Source organism: Schistocerca serialis, chromosome 9 (genome assembly GCF_023864345.2).
Source record: "Schistocerca serialis cubense isolate TAMUIC-IGC-003099 chromosome 9, iqSchSeri2.2, whole genome shotgun sequence".
Lineage (NCBI taxonomy): Eukaryota > Metazoa > Arthropoda > Insecta > Orthoptera > Acrididae > Schistocerca > Schistocerca serialis.
The window spans coordinates 146,839,829-146,858,662 of record NC_064646.1 but is presented as its reverse complement, the minus strand read 5'-3'; the positions used below and the strand labels follow the sequence as shown (position 1 = coordinate 146,858,662).

The following is an 18,834-nucleotide window of genomic DNA, read 5'->3' as shown; positions in this document are numbered from 1 at the left end:
ACGACTAAAACACCTACAATTTCTGATTTTCTTTGTATCTTATCGCCGAATATTACGCGAACAAACGATTACGGAAGTATAAAGAAAAGATTCAGAATTTTCTCACCGTTGCTTTAAATGATGGGAAGCTTTAAGTGTGCGAACCAATGGGTACGATCATTGCTTTTTTTATTTATTTCTTCTGTTATCAGGGTATCTAATTGTCAGTTTTCAGGACTCCATTGCTTCATAGGTTGTACAATGTGTGCACCTAAGGTCAACGAGAAGCAGGATGCAACAAGATGCCAAATTTGTGGAGCCAGTATTTATTTCTGGTTTTTTACGTTACTCAGAAAACAAGTATAGTTTAATTTGACGAAGTTTAACAGACGGGGGAGTATTTCTTTCTAGATACCCATCTGCACTCTATATAGAACTTTATTTCTATTATTATTTACGATGCTGCAAGAGAAACCTCTGATCTTGTTGTTTTTGTCTCCACTAACTCAAGGAACACACACTAGTACCCAATTACTTTCGTTAATAACTACAAGAAAACAGCACGGCGGTAATCTCGGCGAACTTACTCTCAACGCTAAGAGATGACAACTTTGAATCATGCCTTCTGGAAACTGAATCATCGACGAATGCAGAACGACACGGAAACATTTATGCTATTATTAAGTAAAGACGAGCTTGAGACGTAGTGATCCTGAGCTCCACCACCGCAAAAAAAAAAAAAAAAAAAAAAGTATCCACTAATATAACAACAAAAAAAAACGGATAACGCGTCTGACTACGGATCAGAAGATTCCAGGTTCGAATCCTGGCAGGGTCGGCATTTTGTTAGTTGCGGGCGCGTAGCTAGGCAGTGCGTTCGAATGTTTCCACCTGCGTGCAGTGCAATGTCAATCCTGAGCATCTCGCAGCTGCATCTCGAGACGATCGTGGTAAATATCGCTTCGTGCAAGCGTCAGTCGAGCCAAGTCGAGACAAGTCAAGCTGAGAGATGTCACACAGTTAATTAATCGGTACGCGACGCAGACAACGCTTTTCCAAGTGTCCCATGTCACGCACCGCAGAGGGCGAACGCCTCCACGCAGCAGAGTGGCGCAGTGGAAGCGTGCTGGGCCCATAACCCAGAGGTCCGTGGATCGAAACCACGCTCTGCTAAAATTATTCTTTTTCTTGGGTGCTTCGAGCTCGTTCACTAAGCCTCGGGTGCGATGATTCAGCGTCAACAGCAAACCCTGTAAGTTCTGAAACGACGACGACGTGGTGTGAAGAATACGAGAAACACTTCCTAAGACGCAGACTTTCTTACGATTCTGCAGCAACTACATTTCTCGATCACAACGTTAATGTCCTTTCGGGCCACACGTGCAACTTTTGCGATATAAAAATCTCACCTCCCCGGTGAGGAATCGAACCCCGGTCTCCCGCGTGACAGGCGGGGATACTAACCACTATACTACCGAGGAATACGCAGTCCGTACCTACAATGCACGCTCACTTATGATTCTCAAGCAGGTGATACATCTCAAATCTAGCGTCCCGATGCTTTCAGAGTCAGCTGCTACGAAATAAAAGTATGCCCCAGGTGAGGCTCGAACTCACAACCCCGGCATTGCTCACGGCTACTGCCTTATAAGTACCGTGCGCTAACCAATTGCGCCACTGGGGCTACAGCAGGGTGCTTTCAGTTAGCGGTATTCGCTTTGCTGCCAACCTGTTGTGGCTACAGATCCATCATACGACCGTCACCTGCGGCCATACTGCGACTTTAGCACCCGTCTACGGATGCTTCATACGATTCTTGTTTCATATGCTACACTTACAAGCATATCAGCCGCTTGTCATCACCGAAAAATTGCAGAAAACGCGCGCCTTGCCGTCTGCTACCTGTCCAACGGCGAGGGCAGATGTGTGGCAAGCTCTAAGCTATGCAGGCGCACCATGGCCGAGCAGCTAGAGGAGAGATGCCTTCCTTGGCAGCTCCCTGCAGAGTGCGGAAGACCGGAGTGGCCGCGCCGCCGTTGTCAGTGGACGACACGCAGTTGGCGAGCCACCGAGAACACGTTGCTCCGCGATGTGTACCCGCCTCTCATTACGAAACGCGAACAGTGGCCCTGTGGCGCAACGGATAACGCGTCTGACTACGGATCAGAAGATTCCAGGTTCGAATCCTGGCAGGGTCGGCATTTTGTTAGTTGCGGGCGCGTAGCTAGGCAGTGCGTTCGAATGTTTCCACCTGCGTGCAGTGCAATGTCAATCCTGAGCATCTCGCAGCTGCATCTCGAGACGATCGTGGTAAATATCGCTTCGTGCAAGCGTCAGCGTAGCGTCAGTCGAGCAAAGTCGAGACAAGTCAAGCTGAGAGATGTCACACAGTTAATTAATCGGTACGCGACGCAGACAACGCTTTTCCAAGTGTCCCATGTCACGCACCGCAGAGGGCGAACGCCTCCACGCAGCAGAGTGGCGCAGTGGAAGCGTGCTGGGCCCATAACCCAGAGGTCCGTGGATCGAAACCTCGCTCTGCTAAAATTATTCTTTTTCTTGGGTGCTTCGAGCTCGTTCACTAAGCCTCGGGTGCGATGATTCAGCGTCAACAGCAAACCCTGTAAGTTCTGAAACGACGACGACGTGGTGTGAAGAATACGAGAAACACTTCCTAAGACGCAGACTTTCTTACGATTCTGCAGCAACTACATTTCTCGATCACAACGTTAATGTCCTTTCGGGCCACACGTGCAACTTTTGCGATATAAAAATCGCACCTCCCCGGCGGGGAATCGAACCCCGGTCTCCCGCGTGACAGGCGGGGATACTAACCACTATACTACCGACGAATACGCAGTCCGTACCTACAATGCACGCTCACTTATGATTCTCAAGTAGGTGATACATCTCAAATCTAGCGTCCCGATGCTTTCAGAGTCAGCTGCTACGAAATAAAAGTATGCCCCAGGTGAGGCTCGAACTCACAACCCCGGCATTGCTCACGGCTACTGCCTTATAAGTACCGTGCGCTAACCAATTGCGCCACTGGGGCTACAGCAGGGTGCTTTCAGTTAGCGGTATTCGCTTTGCTGCCAACCTGTTGTGGCTACAGATCCATCATACGACCGTCACCTGCGGCCATACTGCGACTTTAGCACCCGTCTACGGATGCTTCATACGATTCTTGTTTCATATGCTACACTTACAAGCATATCAGCCGCTTGTCATCACCGAAAAATTGCAGAAAACGCGCGCCTTGCCGTCTGCTACCTGTCCAACGGCGAGGGCAGATGTGTGGCAAGCTCTAAGCTATGCAGGCGCACCATGGCCGAGCAGCTAGAGGAGAGATGCCTTCCTTGGCAGCTCCCTGCAGAGTGCGGAAGACCGGAGTGGCCGCGCCGCCGTTGTCAGTGGACGACACGCAGTTGGCGAGCCACCGAGAACACGTTGCTCCGCGATGTGTACCCGCCTCTCATTACGAAACGCGAACAGTGGCCCTGTGGCGCAACGGATAACGCGTCTGACTACGGATCAGAAGATTCCAGGTTCGAATCCTGGCAGGGTCGGCATTTTGTTAGTTGCGGGCGCGTAGCTAGGCAGTGCGTTCGAATGTTTCCACCTGCGTGCAGTGCAATGTCAATCCTGAGCATCTCGCAGCTGCATCTCGAGACGATCGTGGTAAATATCGCTTCGTGCAAGCGTCAGCGTAGCGTCAGTCGAGCAAAGTCGAGACAAGTCAAGCTGAGAGATGTCACACAGTTAATTAATCGGTACGCGACGCAGACAACGCTTTTCCAAGTGTCCCATGTCACGCACCGCAGAGGGCGAACGCCTCCACGCAGCAGAGTGGCGCAGTGGAAGCGTGCTGGGCCCATAACCCAGAGGTCCGTGGATCGAAACCACGCTCTGCTAAAATTATTCTTTTTCTTGGGTGCTTCGAGCTCGTTCACTAAGCCTCGGGTGCGATGATTCAGCGTCAACAGCAAACCCTGTAAGTTCTGAAACGACGACGACGTGGTGTGAAGAATACGAGAAACACTTCCTAAGACGCAGACTTTCTTACGATTCTGCAGCAACTACATTTCTCGATCACAACGTTAATGTCCTTTCGGGCCACACGTGCAACTTTTGCGATATAAAAATCGCACCTCCCCGGCGGGGAATCGAACCCCGGTCTCCCGCGTGACAGGCGGGGATACTAACCACTATACTACCGACGAATACGCAGTCCGTACCAACAATGCACGCTCACTTATGATTCTCAAGTAGGTGATACATCTCAAATCTAGCGTCCCGATGCTTTCAGAGTCAGCTGCTACGAAATAAAAGTATGCCCCAGGTGAGGCTCGAACTCACAACCCCGGCATTGCTCACGGCTACTGCCTTATAAGTACCGTGCGCTAACCAATTGCGCCACTGGGGCTACAGCAGGGTGCTTTCAGTTAGCGGTATTCGCTTTGCTGCCAACCTGTTGTGGCTACAGATCCATCATACGACCGTCACCTGCGGCCATACTGCGACTTTAGCACCCGTCTACGGATGCTTCATACGATTCTTGTTTCATATGCTACACTTACAAGCATATCAGCCGCTTGTCATCACCGAAAAATTGCAGAAAACGCGCGCCTTGCCGTCTGCTACCTGTCCAACGGCGAGGGCAGATGTGTGGCAAGCTCTAAGCTATGCAGGCGCACCATGGCCGAGCAGCTAGAGGAGAGATGCCTTCCTTGGCAGCTCCCTGCAGAGTGCGGAAGACCGGAGTGGCCGCGCCGCCGTTGTCAGTGGACGACACGCAGTTGGCGAGCCACCGAGAACACGTTGCTCCGCGATGTGTACCCGCCTCTCATTACGAAACGCGAACAGTGGCCCTGTGGCGCAACGGATAACGCGTCTGACTACGGATCAGAAGATTCCAGGTTCGAATCCTGGCAGGGTCGGCATTTTGTTAGTTGCGGGCGCGTAGCTAGGCAGTGCGTTCGAATGTTTCCACCTGCGTGCAGTGCAATGTCAATCCTGAGCATCTCGCAGCTGCATCTCGAGACGATCGTGGTAAATATCGCTTCGTGCAAGCGTCAGCGTAGCGTCAGTCGAGCAAAGTCGAGACAAGTCAAGCTGAGAGATGTCACACAGTTAATTAATCGGTACGCGACGCAGACAACGCTTTTCCAAGTGTCCCATGTCACGCACCGCAGAGGGCGAACGCCTCCACGCAGCAGAGTGGCGCAGTGGAAGCGTGCTGGGCCCATAACCCAGAGGTCCGTGGATCGAAACCACGCTCTGCTAAAATTATTCTTTTTCTTGGGTGCTTCGAGCTCGTTCACTAAGCCTCGGGTGCGATGATTCAGCGTCAACAGCAAACCCTGTAAGTTCTGAAACGACGACGACGTGGTGTGAAGAATACGAGAAACACTTCCTAAGACGCAGACTTTCTTACGATTCTGCAGCAACTACATTTCTCGATCACAACGTTAATGTCCTTTCGGGCCACACGTGCAACTTTTGCGATATAAAAATCGCACCTCCCCGGCGGGGAATCGAACCCCGGTCTCCCGCGTGACAGGCGGGGATACTAACCACTATACTACCGACGAATACGCAGTCCGTACCTACAATGCACGCTCACTTATGATTCTCAAGTAGGTGATACATCTCAAATCTAGCGTCCCGATGCTTTCAGAGTCAGCTGCTACGAAATAAAAGTATGCCCCAGGTGAGGCTCGAACTCACAACCCCGGCATTGCTCACGGCTACTGCCTTATAAGTACCGTGCGCTAACCAATTGCGCCACTGGGGCTACAGCAGGGTGCTTTCAGTTAGCGGTATTCGCTTTGCTGCCAACCTGTTGTGGCTACAGATCCATCATACGACCGTCACCTGCGGCCATACTGCGACTTTAGCACCCGTCTACGGATGCTTCATACGATTCTTGTTTCATATGCTACACTTACAAGCATATCAGCCGCTTGTCATCACCGAAAAATTGCAGAAAACGCGCGCCTTGCCGTCTGCTACCTGTCCAACGGCGAGGGCAGATGTGTGGCAAGCTCTAAGCTATGCAGGCGCACCATGGCCGAGCAGCTAGAGGAGAGATGCCTTCCTTGGCAGCTCCCTGCAGAGTGCGGAAGACCGGAGTGGCCGCGCCGCCGTTGTCAGTGGACGACACGCAGTTGGCGAGCCACCGAGAACACGTTGCTCCGCGATGTGTACCCGCCTCTCATTACGAAACGCGAACAGTGGCCCTGTGGCGCAACGGATAACGCGTCTGACTACGGATCAGAAGATTCCAGGTTCGAATCCTGGCAGGGTCGGCATTTTGTTAGTTGCGGGCGCGTAGCTAGGCAGTGCGTTCGAATGTTTCCACCTGCGTGCAGTGCAATGTCAATCCTGAGCATCTCGCAGCTGCATCTCGAGACGATCGTGGTAAATATCGCTTCGTGCAAGCGTCAGCGTAGCGTCAGTCGAGCAAAGTCGAGACAAGTCAAGCTGAGAGATGTCACACAGTTAATTAATCGGTACGCGACGCAGACAACGCTTTTCCAAGTGTCCCATGTCACGCACCGCAGAGGGCGAACGCCTCCACGCAGCAGAGTGGCGCAGTGGAAGCGTGCTGGGCCCATAACCCAGAGGTCCGTGGATCGAAACCACGCTCTGCTAAAATTATTCTTTTTCTTGGGTGCTTCGAGCTCGTTCACTAAGCCTCGGGTGCGATGATTCAGCGTCAACAGCAAACCCTGTAAGTTCTGAAACGACGACGACGTGGTGTGAAGAATACGAGAAACACTTCCTAAGACGCAGACTTTCTTACGATTCTGCAGCAACTACATTTCTCGATCACAACGTTAATGTCCTTTCGGGCCACACGTGCAACTTTTGCGATATAAAAATCGCACCTCCCCGGCGGGGAATCGAACCCCGGTCTCCCGCGTGACAGGCGGGGATACTAACCACTATACTACCGACGAATACGCAGTCCGTACCTACAATGCACGCTCACTTATGATTCTCAAGTAGGTGATACATCTCAAATCTAGCGTCCCGATGCTTTCAGAGTCAGCTGCTACGAAATAAAAGTATGCCCCAGGTGAGGCTCGAACTCACAACCCCGGCATTGCTCACGGCTACTGCCTTATAAGTACCGTGCGCTAACCAATTGCGCCACTGGGGCTACAGCAGGGTGCTTTCAGTTAGCGGTATTCGCTTTGCTGCCAACCTGTTGTGGCTACAGATCCATCATACGACCGTCACCTGCGGCCATACTGCGACTTTAGCACCCGTCTACGGATGCTTCATACGATTCTTGTTTCATATGCTACACTTACAAGCATATCAGCCGCTTGTCATCACCGAAAAATTGCAGAAAACGCGCGCCTTGCCGTCTGCTACCTGTCCAACGGCGAGGGCAGATGTGTGGCAAGCTCTAAGCTATGCAGGCGCACCATGGCCGAGCAGCTAGAGGAGAGATGCCTTCCTTGGCAGCTCCCTGCAGAGTGCGGAAGACCGGAGTGGCCGCGCCGCCGTTGTCAGTGGACGACACGCAGTTGGCGAGCCACCGAGAACACGTTGCTCCGCGATGTGTACCCGCCTCTCATTACGAAACGCGAACAGTGGCCCTGTGGCGCAACGGATAACGCGTCTGACTACGGATCAGAAGATTCCAGGTTCGAATCCTGGCAGGGTCGGCATTTTGTTAGTTGCGGGCGCGTAGCTAGGCAGTGCGTTCGAATGTTTCCACCTGCGTGCAGTGCAATGTCAATCCTGAGCATCTCGCAGCTGCATCTCGAGACGATCGTGGTAAATATCGCTTCGTGCAAGCGTCAGCGTAGCGTCAGTCGAGCAAAGTCGAGACAAGTCAAGCTGAGAGATGTCACACAGTTAATTAATCGGTACGCGACGCAGACAACGCTTTTCCAAGTGTCCCATGTCACGCACCGCAGAGGGCGAACGCCTCCACGCAGCAGAGTGGCGCAGTGGAAGCGTGCTGGGCCCATAACCCAGAGGTCCGTGGATCGAAACCACGCTCTGCTAAAATTATTCTTTTTCTTGGGTGCTTCGAGCTCGTTCACTAAGCCTCGGGTGCGATGATTCAGCGTCAACAGCAAACCCTGTAAGTTCTGAAACGACGACGACGTGGTGTGAAGAATACGAGAAACACTTCCTAAGACGCAGACTTTCTTACGATTCTGCAGCAACTACATTTCTCGATCACAACGTTAATGTCCTTTCGGGCCACACGTGCAACTTTTGCGATATAAAAATCGCACCTCCCCGGCGGGGAATCGAACCCCGGTCTCCCGCGTGACAGGCGGGGATACTAACCACTATACTACCGACGAATACGCAGTCCGTACCAACAATGCACGCTCACTTATGATTCTCAAGTAGGTGATACATCTCAAATCTAGCGTCCCGATGCTTTCAGAGTCAGCTGCTACGAAATAAAAGTATGCCCCAGGTGAGGCTCGAACTCACAACCCCGGCATTGCTCACGGCTACTGCCTTATAAGTACCGTGCGCTAACCAATTGCGCCACTGGGGCTACAGCAGGGTGCTTTCAGTTAGCGGTATTCGCTTTGCTGCCAACCTGTTGTGGCTACAGATCCATCATACGACCGTCACCTGCGGCCATACTGCGACTTTAGCACCCGTCTACGGATGCTTCATACGATTCTTGTTTCATATGCTACACTTACAAGCATATCAGCCGCTTGTCATCACCGAAAAATTGCAGAAAACGCGCGCCTTGCCGTCTGCTACCTGTCCAACGGCGAGGGCAGATGTGTGGCAAGCTCTAAGCTATGCAGGCGCACCATGGCCGAGCAGCTAGAGGAGAGATGCCTTCCTTGGCAGCTCCCTGCAGAGTGCGGAAGACCGGAGTGGCCGCGCCGCCGTTGTCAGTGGACGACACGCAGTTGGCGAGCCACCGAGAACACGTTGCTCCGCGATGTGTACCCGCCTCTCATTACGAAACGCGAACAGTGGCCCTGTGGCGCAACGGATAACGCGTCTGACTACGGATCAGAAGATTCCAGGTTCGAATCCTGGCAGGGTCGGCATTTTGTTAGTTGCGGGCGCGTAGCTAGGCAGTGCGTTCGAATGTTTCCACCTGCGTGCAGTGCAATGTCAATCCTGAGCATCTCGCAGCTGCATCTCGAGACGATCGTGGTAAATATCGCTTCGTGCAAGCGTCAGCGTAGCGTCAGTCGAGCAAAGTCGAGACAAGTCAAGCTGAGAGATGTCACACAGTTAATTAATCGGTACGCGACGCAGACAACGCTTTTCCAAGTGTCCCATGTCACGCACCGCAGAGGGCGAACGCCTCCACGCAGCAGAGTGGCGCAGTGGAAGCGTGCTGGGCCCATAACCCAGAGGTCCGTGGATCGAAACCACGCTCTGCTAAAATTATTCTTTTTCTTGGGTGCTTCGAGCTCGTTCACTAAGCCTCGGGTGCGATGATTCAGCGTCAACAGCAAACCCTGTAAGTTCTGAAACGACGACGACGTGGTGTGAAGAATACGAGAAACACTTCCTAAGACGCAGACTTTCTTACGATTCTGCAGCAACTACATTTCTCGATCACAACGTTAATGTCCTTTCGGGCCACACGTGCAACTTTTGCGATATAAAAATCGCACCTCCCCGGCGGGGAATCGAACCCCGGTCTCCCGCGTGACAGGCGGGGATACTAACCACTATACTACCGACGAATACGCAGTCCGTACCTACAATGCACGCTCACTTATGATTCTCAAGTAGGTGATACATCTCAAATCTAGCGTCCCGATGCTTTCAGAGTCAGCTGCTACGAAATAAAAGTATGCCCCAGGTGAGGCTCGAACTCACAACCCCGGCATTGCTCACGGCTACTGCCTTATAAGTACCGTGCGCTAACCAATTGCGCCACTGGGGCTACAGCAGGGTGCTTTCAGTTAGCGGTATTCGCTTTGCTGCCAACCTGTTGTGGCTACAGATCCATCATACGACCGTCACCTGCGGCCATACTGCGACTTTAGCACCCGTCTACGGATGCTTCATACGATTCTTGTTTCATATGCTACACTTACAAGCATATCAGCCGCTTGTCATCACCGAAAAATTGCAGAAAACGCGCGCCTTGCCGTCTGCTACCTGTCCAACGGCGAGGGCAGATGTGTGGCAAGCTCTAAGCTATGCAGGCGCACCATGGCCGAGCAGCTAGAGGAGAGATGCCTTCCTTGGCAGCTCCCTGCAGAGTGCGGAAGACCGGAGTGGCCGCGCCGCCGTTGTCAGTGGACGACACGCAGTTGGCGAGCCACCGAGAACACGTTGCTCCGCGATGTGTACCCGCCTCTCATTACGAAACGCGAACAGTGGCCCTGTGGCGCAACGGATAACGCGTCTGACTACGGATCAGAAGATTCCAGGTTCGAATCCTGGCAGGGTCGGCATTTTGTTAGTTGCGGGCGCGTAGCTAGGCAGTGCGTTCGAATGTTTCCACCTGCGTGCAGTGCAATGTCAATCCTGAGCATCTCGCAGCTGCATCTCGAGACGATCGTGGTAAATATCGCTTCGTGCAAGCGTCAGCGTAGCGTCAGTCGAGCAAAGTCGAGACAAGTCAAGCTGAGAGATGTCACACAGTTAATTAATCGGTACGCGACGCAGACAACGCTTTTCCAAGTGTCCCATGTCACGCACCGCAGAGGGCGAACGCCTCCACGCAGCAGAGTGGCGCAGTGGAAGCGTGCTGGGCCCATAACCCAGAGGTCCGTGGATCGAAACCACGCTCTGCTAAAATTATTCTTTTTCTTGGGTGCTTCGAGCTCGTTCACTAAGCCTCGGGTGCGATGATTCAGCGTCAACAGCAAACCCTGTAAGTTCTGAAACGACGACGACGTGGTGTGAAGAATACGAGAAACACTTCCTAAGACGCAGACTTTCTTACGATTCTGCAGCAACTACATTTCTCGATCACAACGTTAATGTCCTTTCGGGCCACACGTGCAACTTTTGCGATATAAAAATCGCACCTCCCCGGCGGGGAATCGAACCCCGGTCTCCCGCGTGACAGGCGGGGATACTAACCACTATACTACCGAGGAATACGCAGTCCGCACCTACAATGCACGCTCACTTATGATTCTCAAGCAGGTGATACATCTCAAATCTAGCGTCCCGATGCTTTCAGAGTCAGCTGCTACGAAATAAAAGTATGCCCCAGGTGAGGCTCGAACTCACAACCCCGGCATTGCTCACGGCTACTGCCTTATAAGTACCGTGCGCTAACCAATTGCGCCACTGGGGCTACAGCAGGGTGCTTTCAGTTAGCGGTATTCGCTTTGCTGCCAACCTGTTGTGGCTACAGATCCATCATACGACCGTCACCTGCGGCCATACTGCGACTTTAGCACCCGTCTACGGATGCTTCATACGATTCTTGTTTCATATGCTACACTTACAAGCATATCAGCCGCTTGTCATCACCGAAAAATTGCAGAAAACGCGCGCCTTGCCGTCTGCTACCTGTCCAACGGCGAGGGCAGATGTGTGGCAAGCTCTAAGCTATGCAGGCGCACCATGGCCGAGCAGCTAGAGGAGAGATGCCTTCCTTGGCAGCTCCCTGCAGAGTGCGGAAGACCGGAGTGGCCGCGCCGCCGTTGTCAGTGGACGACACGCAGTTGGCGAGCCACCGAGAACACGTTGCTCCGCGATGTGTACCCGCCTCTCATTACGAAACGCGAACAGTGGCCCTGTGGCGCAACGGATAACGCGTCTGACTACGGATCAGAAGATTCCAGGTTCGAATCCTGGCAGGGTCGGCATTTTGTTAGTTGCGGGCGCGTAGCTAGGCAGTGCGTTCGAATGTTTCCACCTGCGTGCAGTGCAATGTCAATCCTGAGCATCTCGCAGCTGCATCTCGAGACGATCGTGGTAAATATCGCTTCGTGCAAGCGTCAGCGTAGCGTCAGTCGAGCAAAGTCGAGACAAGTCAAGCTGAGAGATGTCACACAGTTAATTAATCGGTACGCGACGCAGACAACGCTTTTCCAAGTGTCCCATGTCACGCACCGCAGAGGGCGAACGCCTCCACGCAGCAGAGTGGCGCAGTGGAAGCGTGCTGGGCCCATAACCCAGAGGTCCGTGGATCGAAACCACGCTCTGCTAAAATTATTCTTTTTCTTGGGTGCTTCGAGCTCGTTCACTAAGCCTCGGGTGCGATGATTCAGCGTCAACAGCAAACCCTGTAAGTTCTGAAACGACGACGACGTGGTGTGAAGAATACGAGAAACACTTCCTAAGACGCAGACTTTCTTACGATTCTGCAGCAACTACATTTCTCGATCACAACGTTAATGTCCTTTCGGGCCACACGTGCAACTTTTGCGATATAAAAATCGCACCTCCCCGGCGGGGAATCGAACCCCGGTCTCCCGCGTGACAGGCGGGGATACTAACCACTATACTACCGAGGAATACGCAGTCCGCACCTACAATGCACGCTCACTTATGATTCTCAAGCAGGTGATACATCTCAAATCTAGCGTCCCGATGCTTTCAGAGTCAGCTGCTACGAAATAAAAGTATGCCCCAGGTGAGGCTCGAACTCACAACCCCGGCATTGCTCACGGCTACTGCCTTATAAGTACCGTGCGCTAACCAATTGCGCCACTGGGGCTACAGCAGGGTGCTTTCAGTTAGCGGTATTCGCTTTGCTGCCAACCTGTTGTGGCTACAGATCCATCATACGACCGTCACCTGCGGCCATACTGCGACTTTAGCACCCGTCTACGGATGCTTCATACGATTCTTGTTTCATATGCTACACTTACAAGCATATCAGCCGCTTGTCATCACCGAAAAATTGCAGAAAACGCGCGCCTTGCCGTCTGCTACCTGTCCAACGGCGAGGGCAGATGTGTGGCAAGCTCTAAGCTATGCAGGCGCACCATGGCCGAGCAGCTAGAGGAGAGATGCCTTCCTTGGCAGCTCCCTGCAGAGTGCGGAAGACCGGAGTGGCCGCGCCGCCGTTGTCAGTGGACGACACGCAGTTGGCGAGCCACCGAGAACACGTTGCTCCGCGATGTGTACCCGCCTCTCATTACGAAACGCGAACAGTGGCCCTGTGGCGCAACGGATAACGCGTCTGACTACGGATCAGAAGATTCCAGGTTCGAATCCTGGCAGGGTCGGCATTTTGTTAGTTGCGGGCGCGTAGCTAGGCAGTGCGTTCGAATGTTTCCACCTGCGTGCAGTGCAATGTCAATCCTGAGCATCTCGCAGCTGCATCTCGAGACGATCGTGGTAAATATCGCTTCGTGCAAGCGTCAGCGTAGCGTCAGTCGAGCAAAGTCGAGACAAGTCAAGCTGAGAGATGTCACACAGTTAATTAATCGGTACGCGACGCAGACAACGCTTTTCCAAGTGTCCCATGTCACGCACCGCAGAGGGCGAACGCCTCCACGCAGCAGAGTGGCGCAGTGGAAGCGTGCTGGGCCCATAACCCAGAGGTCCGTGGATCGAAACCTCGCTCTGCTAAAATTATTCTTTTTCTTGGGTGCTTCGAGCTCGTTCACTAAGCCTCGGGTGCGATGATTCAGCGTCAACAGCAAACCCTGTAAGTTCTGAAACGACGACGACGTGGTGTGAAGAATACGAGAAACACTTCCTAAGACGCAGACTTTCTTACGATTCTGCAGCAACTACATTTCTCGATCACAACGTTAATGTCCTTTCGGGCCACACGTGCAACTTTTGCGATATAAAAATCGCACCTCCCCGGCGGGGAATCGAACCCCGGTCTCCCGCGTGACAGGCGGGGATACTAACCACTATACTACCGACGAATACGCAGTCCGTACCTACAATGCACGCTCACTTATGATTCTCAAGTAGGTGATACATCTCAAATCTAGCGTCCCGATGCTTTCAGAGTCAGCTGCTACGAAATAAAAGTATGCCCCAGGTGAGGCTCGAACTCACAACCCCGGCATTGCTCACGGCTACTGCCTTATAAGTACCGTGCGCTAACCAATTGCGCCACTGGGGCTACAGCAGGGTGCTTTCAGTTAGCGGTATTCGCTTTGCTGCCAACCTGTTGTGGCTACAGATCCATCATACGACCGTCACCTGCGGCCATACTGCGACTTTAGCACCCGTCTACGGATGCTTCATACGATTCTTGTTTCATATGCTACACTTACAAGCATATCAGCCGCTTGTCATCACCGAAAAATTGCAGAAAACGCGCGCCTTGCCGTCTGCTACCTGTCCAACGGCGAGGGCAGATGTGTGGCAAGCTCTAAGCTATGCAGGCGCACCATGGCCGAGCAGCTAGAGGAGAGATGCCTTCCTTGGCAGCTCCCTGCAGAGTGCGGAAGACCGGAGTGGCCGCGCCGCCGTTGTCAGTGGACGACACGCAGTTGGCGAGCCACCGAGAACACGTTGCTCCGCGATGTGTACCCGCCTCTCATTACGAAACGCGAACAGTGGCCCTGTGGCGCAACGGATAACGCGTCTGACTACGGATCAGAAGATTCCAGGTTCGAATCCTGGCAGGGTCGGCATTTTGTTAGTTGCGGGCGCGTAGCTAGGCAGTGCGTTCGAATGTTTCCACCTGCGTGCAGTGCAATGTCAATCCTGAGCATCTCGCAGCTGCATCTCGAGACGATCGTGGTAAATATCGCTTCGTGCAAGCGTCAGCGTAGCGTCAGTCGAGCAAAGTCGAGACAAGTCAAGCTGAGAGATGTCACACAGTTAATTAATCGGTACGCGACGCAGACAACGCTTTTCCAAGTGTCCCATGTCACGCACCGCAGAGGGCGAACGCCTCCACGCAGCAGAGTGGCGCAGTGGAAGCGTGCTGGGCCCATAACCCAGAGGTCCGTGGATCGAAACCACGCTCTGCTAAAATTATTCTTTTTCTTGGGTGCTTCGAGCTCGTTCACTAAGCCTCGGGTGCGATGATTCAGCGTCAACAGCAAACCCTGTAAGTTCTGAAACGACGACGACGTGGTGTGAAGAATACGAGAAACACTTCCTAAGACGCAGACTTTCTTACGATTCTGCAGCAACTACATTTCTCGATCACAACGTTAATGTCCTTTCGGGCCACACGTGCAACTTTTGCGATATAAAAATCGCACCTCCCCGGCGGGGAATCGAACCCCGGTCTCCCGCGTGACAGGCGGGGATACTAACCACTATACTACCGACGAATACGCAGTCCGTACCAACAATGCACGCTCACTTATGATTCTCAAGTAGGTGATACATCTCAAATCTAGCGTCCCGATGCTTTCAGAGTCAGCTGCTACGAAATAAAAGTATGCCCCAGGTGAGGCTCGAACTCACAACCCCGGCATTGCTCACGGCTACTGCCTTATAAGTACCGTGCGCTAACCAATTGCGCCACTGGGGCTACAGCAGGGTGCTTTCAGTTAGCGGTATTCGCTTTGCTGCCAACCTGTTGTGGCTACAGATCCATCATACGACCGTCACCTGCGGCCATACTGCGACTTTAGCACCCGTCTACGGATGCTTCATACGATTCTTGTTTCATATGCTACACTTACAAGCATATCAGCCGCTTGTCATCACCGAAAAATTGCAGAAAACGCGCGCCTTGCCGTCTGCTACCTGTCCAACGGCGAGGGCAGATGTGTGGCAAGCTCTAAGCTATGCAGGCGCACCATGGCCGAGCAGCTAGAGGAGAGATGCCTTCCTTGGCAGCTCCCTGCAGAGTGCGGAAGACCGGAGTGGCCGCGCCGCCGTTGTCAGTGGACGACACGCAGTTGGCGAGCCACCGAGAACACGTTGCTCCGCGATGTGTACCCGCCTCTCATTACGAAACGCGAACAGTGGCCCTGTGGCGCAACGGATAACGCGTCTGACTACGGATCAGAAGATTCCAGGTTCGAATCCTGGCAGGGTCGGCATTTTGTTAGTTGCGGGCGCGTAGCTAGGCAGTGCGTTCGAATGTTTCCACCTGCGTGCAGTGCAATGTCAATCCTGAGCATCTCGCAGCTGCATCTCGAGACGATCGTGGTAAATATCGCTTCGTGCAAGCGTCAGCGTAGCGTCAGTCGAGCAAAGTCGAGACAAGTCAAGCTGAGAGATGTCACACAGTTAATTAATCGGTACGCGACGCAGACAACGCTTTTCCAAGTGTCCCATGTCACGCACCGCAGAGGGCGAACGCCTCCACGCAGCAGAGTGGCGCAGTGGAAGCGTGCTGGGCCCATAACCCAGAGGTCCGTGGATCGAAACCACGCTCTGCTAAAATTATTCTTTTTCTTGGGTGCTTCGAGCTCGTTCACTAAGCCTCGGGTGCGATGATTCAGCGTCAACAGCAAACCCTGTAAGTTCTGAAACGACGACGACGTGGTGTGAAGAATACGAGAAACACTTCCTAAGACGCAGACTTTCTTACGATTCTGCAGCAACTACATTTCTCGATCACAACGTTAATGTCCTTTCGGGCCACACGTGCAACTTTTGCGATATAAAAATCGCACCTCCCCGGCGGGGAATCGAACCCCGGTCTCCCGCGTGACAGGCGGGGATACTAACCACTATACTACCGAGGAATACGCAGTCCGTACCTACAATGCACGCTCACTTATGATTCTCAAGCAGGTGATACATCTCAAATCTAGCGTCCCGATGCTTTCAGAGTCAGCTGCTACGAAATAAAAGTATGCCCCAGGTGAGGCTCGAACTCACAACCCCGGCATTGCTCACGGCTACTGCCTTATAAGTACCGTGCGCTAACCAATTGCGCCACTGGGGCTACAGCAGGGTGCTTTCAGTTAGCGGTATTCGCTTTGCTGCCAACCTGTTGTGGCTACAGATCCGTCATACGACCGTCACCTGCGGCCATACTGCGACTTTAGCACCCGTCTACGGATGCTTCATACGATTCTTGTTTCATATGCTACACTTACAAGCATATCAGCCGCTTGTCATCACCGAAAAATTGCAGAAAACGCGCGCCTTGCCGTCTGCTACCTGTCCAACGGCGAGGGCAGATGTGTGGCAAGCTCTAAGCTATGCAGGCGCACCATGGCCGAGCAGCTAGAGGAGAGATGCCTTCCTTGGCAGCTCCCTGCAGAGTGCGGAAGACCGGAGTGGCCGCGCCGCCGTTGTCAGTGGACGACACGCAGTTGGCGAGCCACCGAGAACACGTTGCTCCGCGATGTGTACCCGCCTCTCATTACGAAACGCGAACAGTGGCCCTGTGGCGCAACGGATAACGCGTCTGACTACGGATCAGAAGATTCCAGGTTCGAATCCTGGCAGGGTCGGCATTTTGTTAGTTGCGGGCGCGTAGCTAGGCAGTGCGTTCGAATGTTTCCACCTGCGTGCAGTGCAATGTCAATCCTGAGCATCTCGCAGCTGCATCTCGAGACGATCGTGGTAAATATCGCTTCGTGCAAGCGTCAGCGTAGCGTCAGTCGAGCAAAGTCGAGACAAGTCAAGCTGAGAGATGTCACACAGTTAATTAATCGGTACGCGACGCAGACAACGCTTTTCCAAGTGTCCCATGTCACGCACCGCAGAGGGCGAACGCCTCCACGCAGCAGAGTGGCGCAGTGGAAGCGTGCTGGGCCCATAACCCAGAGGTCCGTGGATCGAAACCACGCTCTGCTAAAATTATTCTTTTTCTTGGGTGCTTCGAGCTCGTTCACTAAGCCTCGGGTGCGATGATTCAGCGTCAACAGCAAACCCTGTAAGTTCTGAAACGACGACGACGTGGTGTGAAGAATACGAGAAACACTTCCTAAGACGCAGACTTTCTTACGATTCTGCAGCAACTACATTTCTCGATCACAACGTTAATGTCCTTTCGGGCCACACGTGCAACTTTTGCGATATAAAAATCGCACCTCCCCGGCGGGGAATCGAACCCCGGTCTCCCGCGTGACAGGCGGGGATTCTAACCACTATACTACCGAGGAATACGCAGTCCGTACCTACAATGCACGCTCACTTATGATTCTCAAGCAGGTGATACATCTCAAATCTAGCGTCCCGATGCTTTCAGAGTCAGCTGCTACGAAATAAAAGTATGCCCCAGGTGAGGCTCGAACTCACAACCCCGGCATTGCTCACGGCTACTGCCTTATAAGTACCGTGCGCTAACCAATTGCGCCACTGGGGCTACAGCAGGGTGCTTTCAGTTAGCGGTATTCGCTTTGCTGCCAACCTGTTGTGGCTACAGATCCATCATACGACCGTCACCTGCGGCCATACTGCGACTTTAGCACCCGTCTACGGATGCTTCATACGATTCTTGTTTCATATGCTACACTTACAAGCATATCAGCCGCTTGTCATCACCGAAAAATTGCAGAAAACGCGCGCCTTGCCGTCTGCTACCTGTCCAACGGCGAGGGCAGATGTGTGGCAAGCTCTAAGCTATGCAGGCGCACCATGGCCGAGCAGCTAGAGGAGAGATGCCTTCCTTGGCAGCTCCCTGCAGAGTGCGGAAGACCGGAGTGGCCGCGCCGCCGTTGTCAGTGGACGACACGCAGTTGGCGAGCCACCGAGAACACGTTGCTCCGCGATGTGTACCCGCCTCTCATTACGAAACGCGAACAGTGGCCCTGTGGCGCAACGGATAACGCGTCTGACTACGGATCAGAAGATTCCAGGTTCGAATCCTGGCAGGGTCGGCATTTTGTTAGTTGCGGGCGCGTAGCTAGGCAGTGCGTTCGAATGTTTCCACCTGCGTGCAGTGCAATGTCAATCCTGAGCATCTCGCAGCTGCATCTCGAGACGATCGTGGTAAATATCGCTTCGTGCAAGCGTCAGCGTAGCGTCAGTCGAGCAAAGTCGAGACAAGTCAAGCTGAGAGATGTCACACAGTTAATTAATCGG

The 18,834-nt window shown here is 53.1% G+C and overlaps 51 non-coding genes across 51 annotated transcripts; 26 read left to right on the top strand and 25 right to left on the bottom strand.

Moving 5' to 3' along the window:
- Positions 1-1,080: 1,080 nt before the first annotated feature.
- On the top strand, positions 1,081-1,152 carry Trnam-cau (transfer RNA methionine (anticodon CAU)). Its single transcript has one exon. It is a non-coding gene; the product is annotated as a tRNA-Met (tRNA).
- Positions 1,153-1,571: 419 nt separating this feature from the next.
- Trnai-uau (transfer RNA isoleucine (anticodon UAU)) lies at positions 1,572-1,663 on the bottom strand. The gene is given in 2 exon segments: positions 1,572-1,607; positions 1,626-1,663. It is a non-coding gene; the product is annotated as a tRNA-Ile (tRNA).
- Positions 1,664-2,104: 441 nt separating this feature from the next.
- Positions 2,105-2,177, top strand: Trnar-acg (transfer RNA arginine (anticodon ACG)). The gene has a single exon. It is a non-coding gene; the product is annotated as a tRNA-Arg (tRNA).
- Positions 2,178-2,451: 274 nt separating this feature from the next.
- Trnam-cau (transfer RNA methionine (anticodon CAU)) lies at positions 2,452-2,523 on the top strand. The gene has a single exon. It is a non-coding gene; the product is annotated as a tRNA-Met (tRNA).
- Positions 2,524-2,759: 236 nt separating this feature from the next.
- Trnad-guc (transfer RNA aspartic acid (anticodon GUC)) lies at positions 2,760-2,831 on the bottom strand. The gene has a single exon. It is a non-coding gene; the product is annotated as a tRNA-Asp (tRNA).
- Positions 2,832-2,942: 111 nt separating this feature from the next.
- On the bottom strand, positions 2,943-3,034 carry Trnai-uau (transfer RNA isoleucine (anticodon UAU)). The gene is given in 2 exon segments: positions 2,943-2,978; positions 2,997-3,034. It is a non-coding gene; the product is annotated as a tRNA-Ile (tRNA).
- Positions 3,035-3,475: 441 nt separating this feature from the next.
- Positions 3,476-3,548, top strand: Trnar-acg (transfer RNA arginine (anticodon ACG)). The gene has a single exon. It is a non-coding gene; the product is annotated as a tRNA-Arg (tRNA).
- Positions 3,549-3,822: 274 nt separating this feature from the next.
- Positions 3,823-3,894, top strand: Trnam-cau (transfer RNA methionine (anticodon CAU)). The gene has a single exon. It is a non-coding gene; the product is annotated as a tRNA-Met (tRNA).
- A 236-nt stretch (positions 3,895-4,130) lies between these two features.
- Positions 4,131-4,202, bottom strand: Trnad-guc (transfer RNA aspartic acid (anticodon GUC)). The gene has a single exon. It is a non-coding gene; the product is annotated as a tRNA-Asp (tRNA).
- Positions 4,203-4,313: 111 nt separating this feature from the next.
- On the bottom strand, positions 4,314-4,405 carry Trnai-uau (transfer RNA isoleucine (anticodon UAU)). The gene is given in 2 exon segments: positions 4,314-4,349; positions 4,368-4,405. It is a non-coding gene; the product is annotated as a tRNA-Ile (tRNA).
- A 441-nt stretch (positions 4,406-4,846) lies between these two features.
- Trnar-acg (transfer RNA arginine (anticodon ACG)) lies at positions 4,847-4,919 on the top strand. Its single transcript has one exon. It is a non-coding gene; the product is annotated as a tRNA-Arg (tRNA).
- A 274-nt stretch (positions 4,920-5,193) lies between these two features.
- On the top strand, positions 5,194-5,265 carry Trnam-cau (transfer RNA methionine (anticodon CAU)). Its single transcript has one exon. It is a non-coding gene; the product is annotated as a tRNA-Met (tRNA).
- A 236-nt stretch (positions 5,266-5,501) lies between these two features.
- On the bottom strand, positions 5,502-5,573 carry Trnad-guc (transfer RNA aspartic acid (anticodon GUC)). The gene has a single exon. It is a non-coding gene; the product is annotated as a tRNA-Asp (tRNA).
- A 111-nt stretch (positions 5,574-5,684) lies between these two features.
- On the bottom strand, positions 5,685-5,776 carry Trnai-uau (transfer RNA isoleucine (anticodon UAU)). The gene is given in 2 exon segments: positions 5,685-5,720; positions 5,739-5,776. It is a non-coding gene; the product is annotated as a tRNA-Ile (tRNA).
- A 441-nt stretch (positions 5,777-6,217) lies between these two features.
- On the top strand, positions 6,218-6,290 carry Trnar-acg (transfer RNA arginine (anticodon ACG)). The gene has a single exon. It is a non-coding gene; the product is annotated as a tRNA-Arg (tRNA).
- A 274-nt stretch (positions 6,291-6,564) lies between these two features.
- Positions 6,565-6,636, top strand: Trnam-cau (transfer RNA methionine (anticodon CAU)). The gene has a single exon. It is a non-coding gene; the product is annotated as a tRNA-Met (tRNA).
- A 236-nt stretch (positions 6,637-6,872) lies between these two features.
- Trnad-guc (transfer RNA aspartic acid (anticodon GUC)) lies at positions 6,873-6,944 on the bottom strand. The gene has a single exon. It is a non-coding gene; the product is annotated as a tRNA-Asp (tRNA).
- A 111-nt stretch (positions 6,945-7,055) lies between these two features.
- On the bottom strand, positions 7,056-7,147 carry Trnai-uau (transfer RNA isoleucine (anticodon UAU)). The gene is given in 2 exon segments: positions 7,056-7,091; positions 7,110-7,147. It is a non-coding gene; the product is annotated as a tRNA-Ile (tRNA).
- Positions 7,148-7,588: 441 nt separating this feature from the next.
- Positions 7,589-7,661, top strand: Trnar-acg (transfer RNA arginine (anticodon ACG)). The gene has a single exon. It is a non-coding gene; the product is annotated as a tRNA-Arg (tRNA).
- Positions 7,662-7,935: 274 nt separating this feature from the next.
- On the top strand, positions 7,936-8,007 carry Trnam-cau (transfer RNA methionine (anticodon CAU)). Its single transcript has one exon. It is a non-coding gene; the product is annotated as a tRNA-Met (tRNA).
- A 236-nt stretch (positions 8,008-8,243) lies between these two features.
- Positions 8,244-8,315, bottom strand: Trnad-guc (transfer RNA aspartic acid (anticodon GUC)). Its single transcript has one exon. It is a non-coding gene; the product is annotated as a tRNA-Asp (tRNA).
- A 111-nt stretch (positions 8,316-8,426) lies between these two features.
- Positions 8,427-8,518, bottom strand: Trnai-uau (transfer RNA isoleucine (anticodon UAU)). The gene is given in 2 exon segments: positions 8,427-8,462; positions 8,481-8,518. It is a non-coding gene; the product is annotated as a tRNA-Ile (tRNA).
- Positions 8,519-8,959: 441 nt separating this feature from the next.
- On the top strand, positions 8,960-9,032 carry Trnar-acg (transfer RNA arginine (anticodon ACG)). Its single transcript has one exon. It is a non-coding gene; the product is annotated as a tRNA-Arg (tRNA).
- A 274-nt stretch (positions 9,033-9,306) lies between these two features.
- On the top strand, positions 9,307-9,378 carry Trnam-cau (transfer RNA methionine (anticodon CAU)). The gene has a single exon. It is a non-coding gene; the product is annotated as a tRNA-Met (tRNA).
- Positions 9,379-9,614: 236 nt separating this feature from the next.
- Positions 9,615-9,686, bottom strand: Trnad-guc (transfer RNA aspartic acid (anticodon GUC)). The gene has a single exon. It is a non-coding gene; the product is annotated as a tRNA-Asp (tRNA).
- Positions 9,687-9,797: 111 nt separating this feature from the next.
- On the bottom strand, positions 9,798-9,889 carry Trnai-uau (transfer RNA isoleucine (anticodon UAU)). The gene is given in 2 exon segments: positions 9,798-9,833; positions 9,852-9,889. It is a non-coding gene; the product is annotated as a tRNA-Ile (tRNA).
- Positions 9,890-10,330: 441 nt separating this feature from the next.
- Positions 10,331-10,403, top strand: Trnar-acg (transfer RNA arginine (anticodon ACG)). Its single transcript has one exon. It is a non-coding gene; the product is annotated as a tRNA-Arg (tRNA).
- A 274-nt stretch (positions 10,404-10,677) lies between these two features.
- On the top strand, positions 10,678-10,749 carry Trnam-cau (transfer RNA methionine (anticodon CAU)). Its single transcript has one exon. It is a non-coding gene; the product is annotated as a tRNA-Met (tRNA).
- A 236-nt stretch (positions 10,750-10,985) lies between these two features.
- Trnad-guc (transfer RNA aspartic acid (anticodon GUC)) lies at positions 10,986-11,057 on the bottom strand. The gene has a single exon. It is a non-coding gene; the product is annotated as a tRNA-Asp (tRNA).
- A 111-nt stretch (positions 11,058-11,168) lies between these two features.
- Positions 11,169-11,260, bottom strand: Trnai-uau (transfer RNA isoleucine (anticodon UAU)). Its single transcript is given in 2 exon segments — positions 11,169-11,204; positions 11,223-11,260. It is a non-coding gene; the product is annotated as a tRNA-Ile (tRNA).
- A 441-nt stretch (positions 11,261-11,701) lies between these two features.
- Trnar-acg (transfer RNA arginine (anticodon ACG)) lies at positions 11,702-11,774 on the top strand. Its single transcript has one exon. It is a non-coding gene; the product is annotated as a tRNA-Arg (tRNA).
- Positions 11,775-12,048: 274 nt separating this feature from the next.
- Positions 12,049-12,120, top strand: Trnam-cau (transfer RNA methionine (anticodon CAU)). The gene has a single exon. It is a non-coding gene; the product is annotated as a tRNA-Met (tRNA).
- A 236-nt stretch (positions 12,121-12,356) lies between these two features.
- Positions 12,357-12,428, bottom strand: Trnad-guc (transfer RNA aspartic acid (anticodon GUC)). The gene has a single exon. It is a non-coding gene; the product is annotated as a tRNA-Asp (tRNA).
- A 111-nt stretch (positions 12,429-12,539) lies between these two features.
- On the bottom strand, positions 12,540-12,631 carry Trnai-uau (transfer RNA isoleucine (anticodon UAU)). The gene is given in 2 exon segments: positions 12,540-12,575; positions 12,594-12,631. It is a non-coding gene; the product is annotated as a tRNA-Ile (tRNA).
- A 441-nt stretch (positions 12,632-13,072) lies between these two features.
- Trnar-acg (transfer RNA arginine (anticodon ACG)) lies at positions 13,073-13,145 on the top strand. Its single transcript has one exon. It is a non-coding gene; the product is annotated as a tRNA-Arg (tRNA).
- A 274-nt stretch (positions 13,146-13,419) lies between these two features.
- Positions 13,420-13,491, top strand: Trnam-cau (transfer RNA methionine (anticodon CAU)). The gene has a single exon. It is a non-coding gene; the product is annotated as a tRNA-Met (tRNA).
- Positions 13,492-13,727: 236 nt separating this feature from the next.
- Positions 13,728-13,799, bottom strand: Trnad-guc (transfer RNA aspartic acid (anticodon GUC)). Its single transcript has one exon. It is a non-coding gene; the product is annotated as a tRNA-Asp (tRNA).
- A 111-nt stretch (positions 13,800-13,910) lies between these two features.
- On the bottom strand, positions 13,911-14,002 carry Trnai-uau (transfer RNA isoleucine (anticodon UAU)). The gene is given in 2 exon segments: positions 13,911-13,946; positions 13,965-14,002. It is a non-coding gene; the product is annotated as a tRNA-Ile (tRNA).
- A 441-nt stretch (positions 14,003-14,443) lies between these two features.
- On the top strand, positions 14,444-14,516 carry Trnar-acg (transfer RNA arginine (anticodon ACG)). Its single transcript has one exon. It is a non-coding gene; the product is annotated as a tRNA-Arg (tRNA).
- A 274-nt stretch (positions 14,517-14,790) lies between these two features.
- Positions 14,791-14,862, top strand: Trnam-cau (transfer RNA methionine (anticodon CAU)). Its single transcript has one exon. It is a non-coding gene; the product is annotated as a tRNA-Met (tRNA).
- Positions 14,863-15,098: 236 nt separating this feature from the next.
- Positions 15,099-15,170, bottom strand: Trnad-guc (transfer RNA aspartic acid (anticodon GUC)). Its single transcript has one exon. It is a non-coding gene; the product is annotated as a tRNA-Asp (tRNA).
- Positions 15,171-15,281: 111 nt separating this feature from the next.
- On the bottom strand, positions 15,282-15,373 carry Trnai-uau (transfer RNA isoleucine (anticodon UAU)). The gene is given in 2 exon segments: positions 15,282-15,317; positions 15,336-15,373. It is a non-coding gene; the product is annotated as a tRNA-Ile (tRNA).
- Positions 15,374-15,814: 441 nt separating this feature from the next.
- Trnar-acg (transfer RNA arginine (anticodon ACG)) lies at positions 15,815-15,887 on the top strand. The gene has a single exon. It is a non-coding gene; the product is annotated as a tRNA-Arg (tRNA).
- A 274-nt stretch (positions 15,888-16,161) lies between these two features.
- On the top strand, positions 16,162-16,233 carry Trnam-cau (transfer RNA methionine (anticodon CAU)). Its single transcript has one exon. It is a non-coding gene; the product is annotated as a tRNA-Met (tRNA).
- Positions 16,234-16,469: 236 nt separating this feature from the next.
- On the bottom strand, positions 16,470-16,541 carry Trnad-guc (transfer RNA aspartic acid (anticodon GUC)). The gene has a single exon. It is a non-coding gene; the product is annotated as a tRNA-Asp (tRNA).
- A 111-nt stretch (positions 16,542-16,652) lies between these two features.
- Trnai-uau (transfer RNA isoleucine (anticodon UAU)) lies at positions 16,653-16,744 on the bottom strand. The gene is given in 2 exon segments: positions 16,653-16,688; positions 16,707-16,744. It is a non-coding gene; the product is annotated as a tRNA-Ile (tRNA).
- A 441-nt stretch (positions 16,745-17,185) lies between these two features.
- Positions 17,186-17,258, top strand: Trnar-acg (transfer RNA arginine (anticodon ACG)). The gene has a single exon. It is a non-coding gene; the product is annotated as a tRNA-Arg (tRNA).
- Positions 17,259-17,532: 274 nt separating this feature from the next.
- Trnam-cau (transfer RNA methionine (anticodon CAU)) lies at positions 17,533-17,604 on the top strand. Its single transcript has one exon. It is a non-coding gene; the product is annotated as a tRNA-Met (tRNA).
- Positions 17,605-17,840: 236 nt separating this feature from the next.
- On the bottom strand, positions 17,841-17,912 carry Trnad-guc (transfer RNA aspartic acid (anticodon GUC)). The gene has a single exon. It is a non-coding gene; the product is annotated as a tRNA-Asp (tRNA).
- Positions 17,913-18,023: 111 nt separating this feature from the next.
- Positions 18,024-18,115, bottom strand: Trnai-uau (transfer RNA isoleucine (anticodon UAU)). The gene is given in 2 exon segments: positions 18,024-18,059; positions 18,078-18,115. It is a non-coding gene; the product is annotated as a tRNA-Ile (tRNA).
- A 441-nt stretch (positions 18,116-18,556) lies between these two features.
- Positions 18,557-18,629, top strand: Trnar-acg (transfer RNA arginine (anticodon ACG)). The gene has a single exon. It is a non-coding gene; the product is annotated as a tRNA-Arg (tRNA).
- Positions 18,630-18,834: the final 205 nt, after the last annotated feature.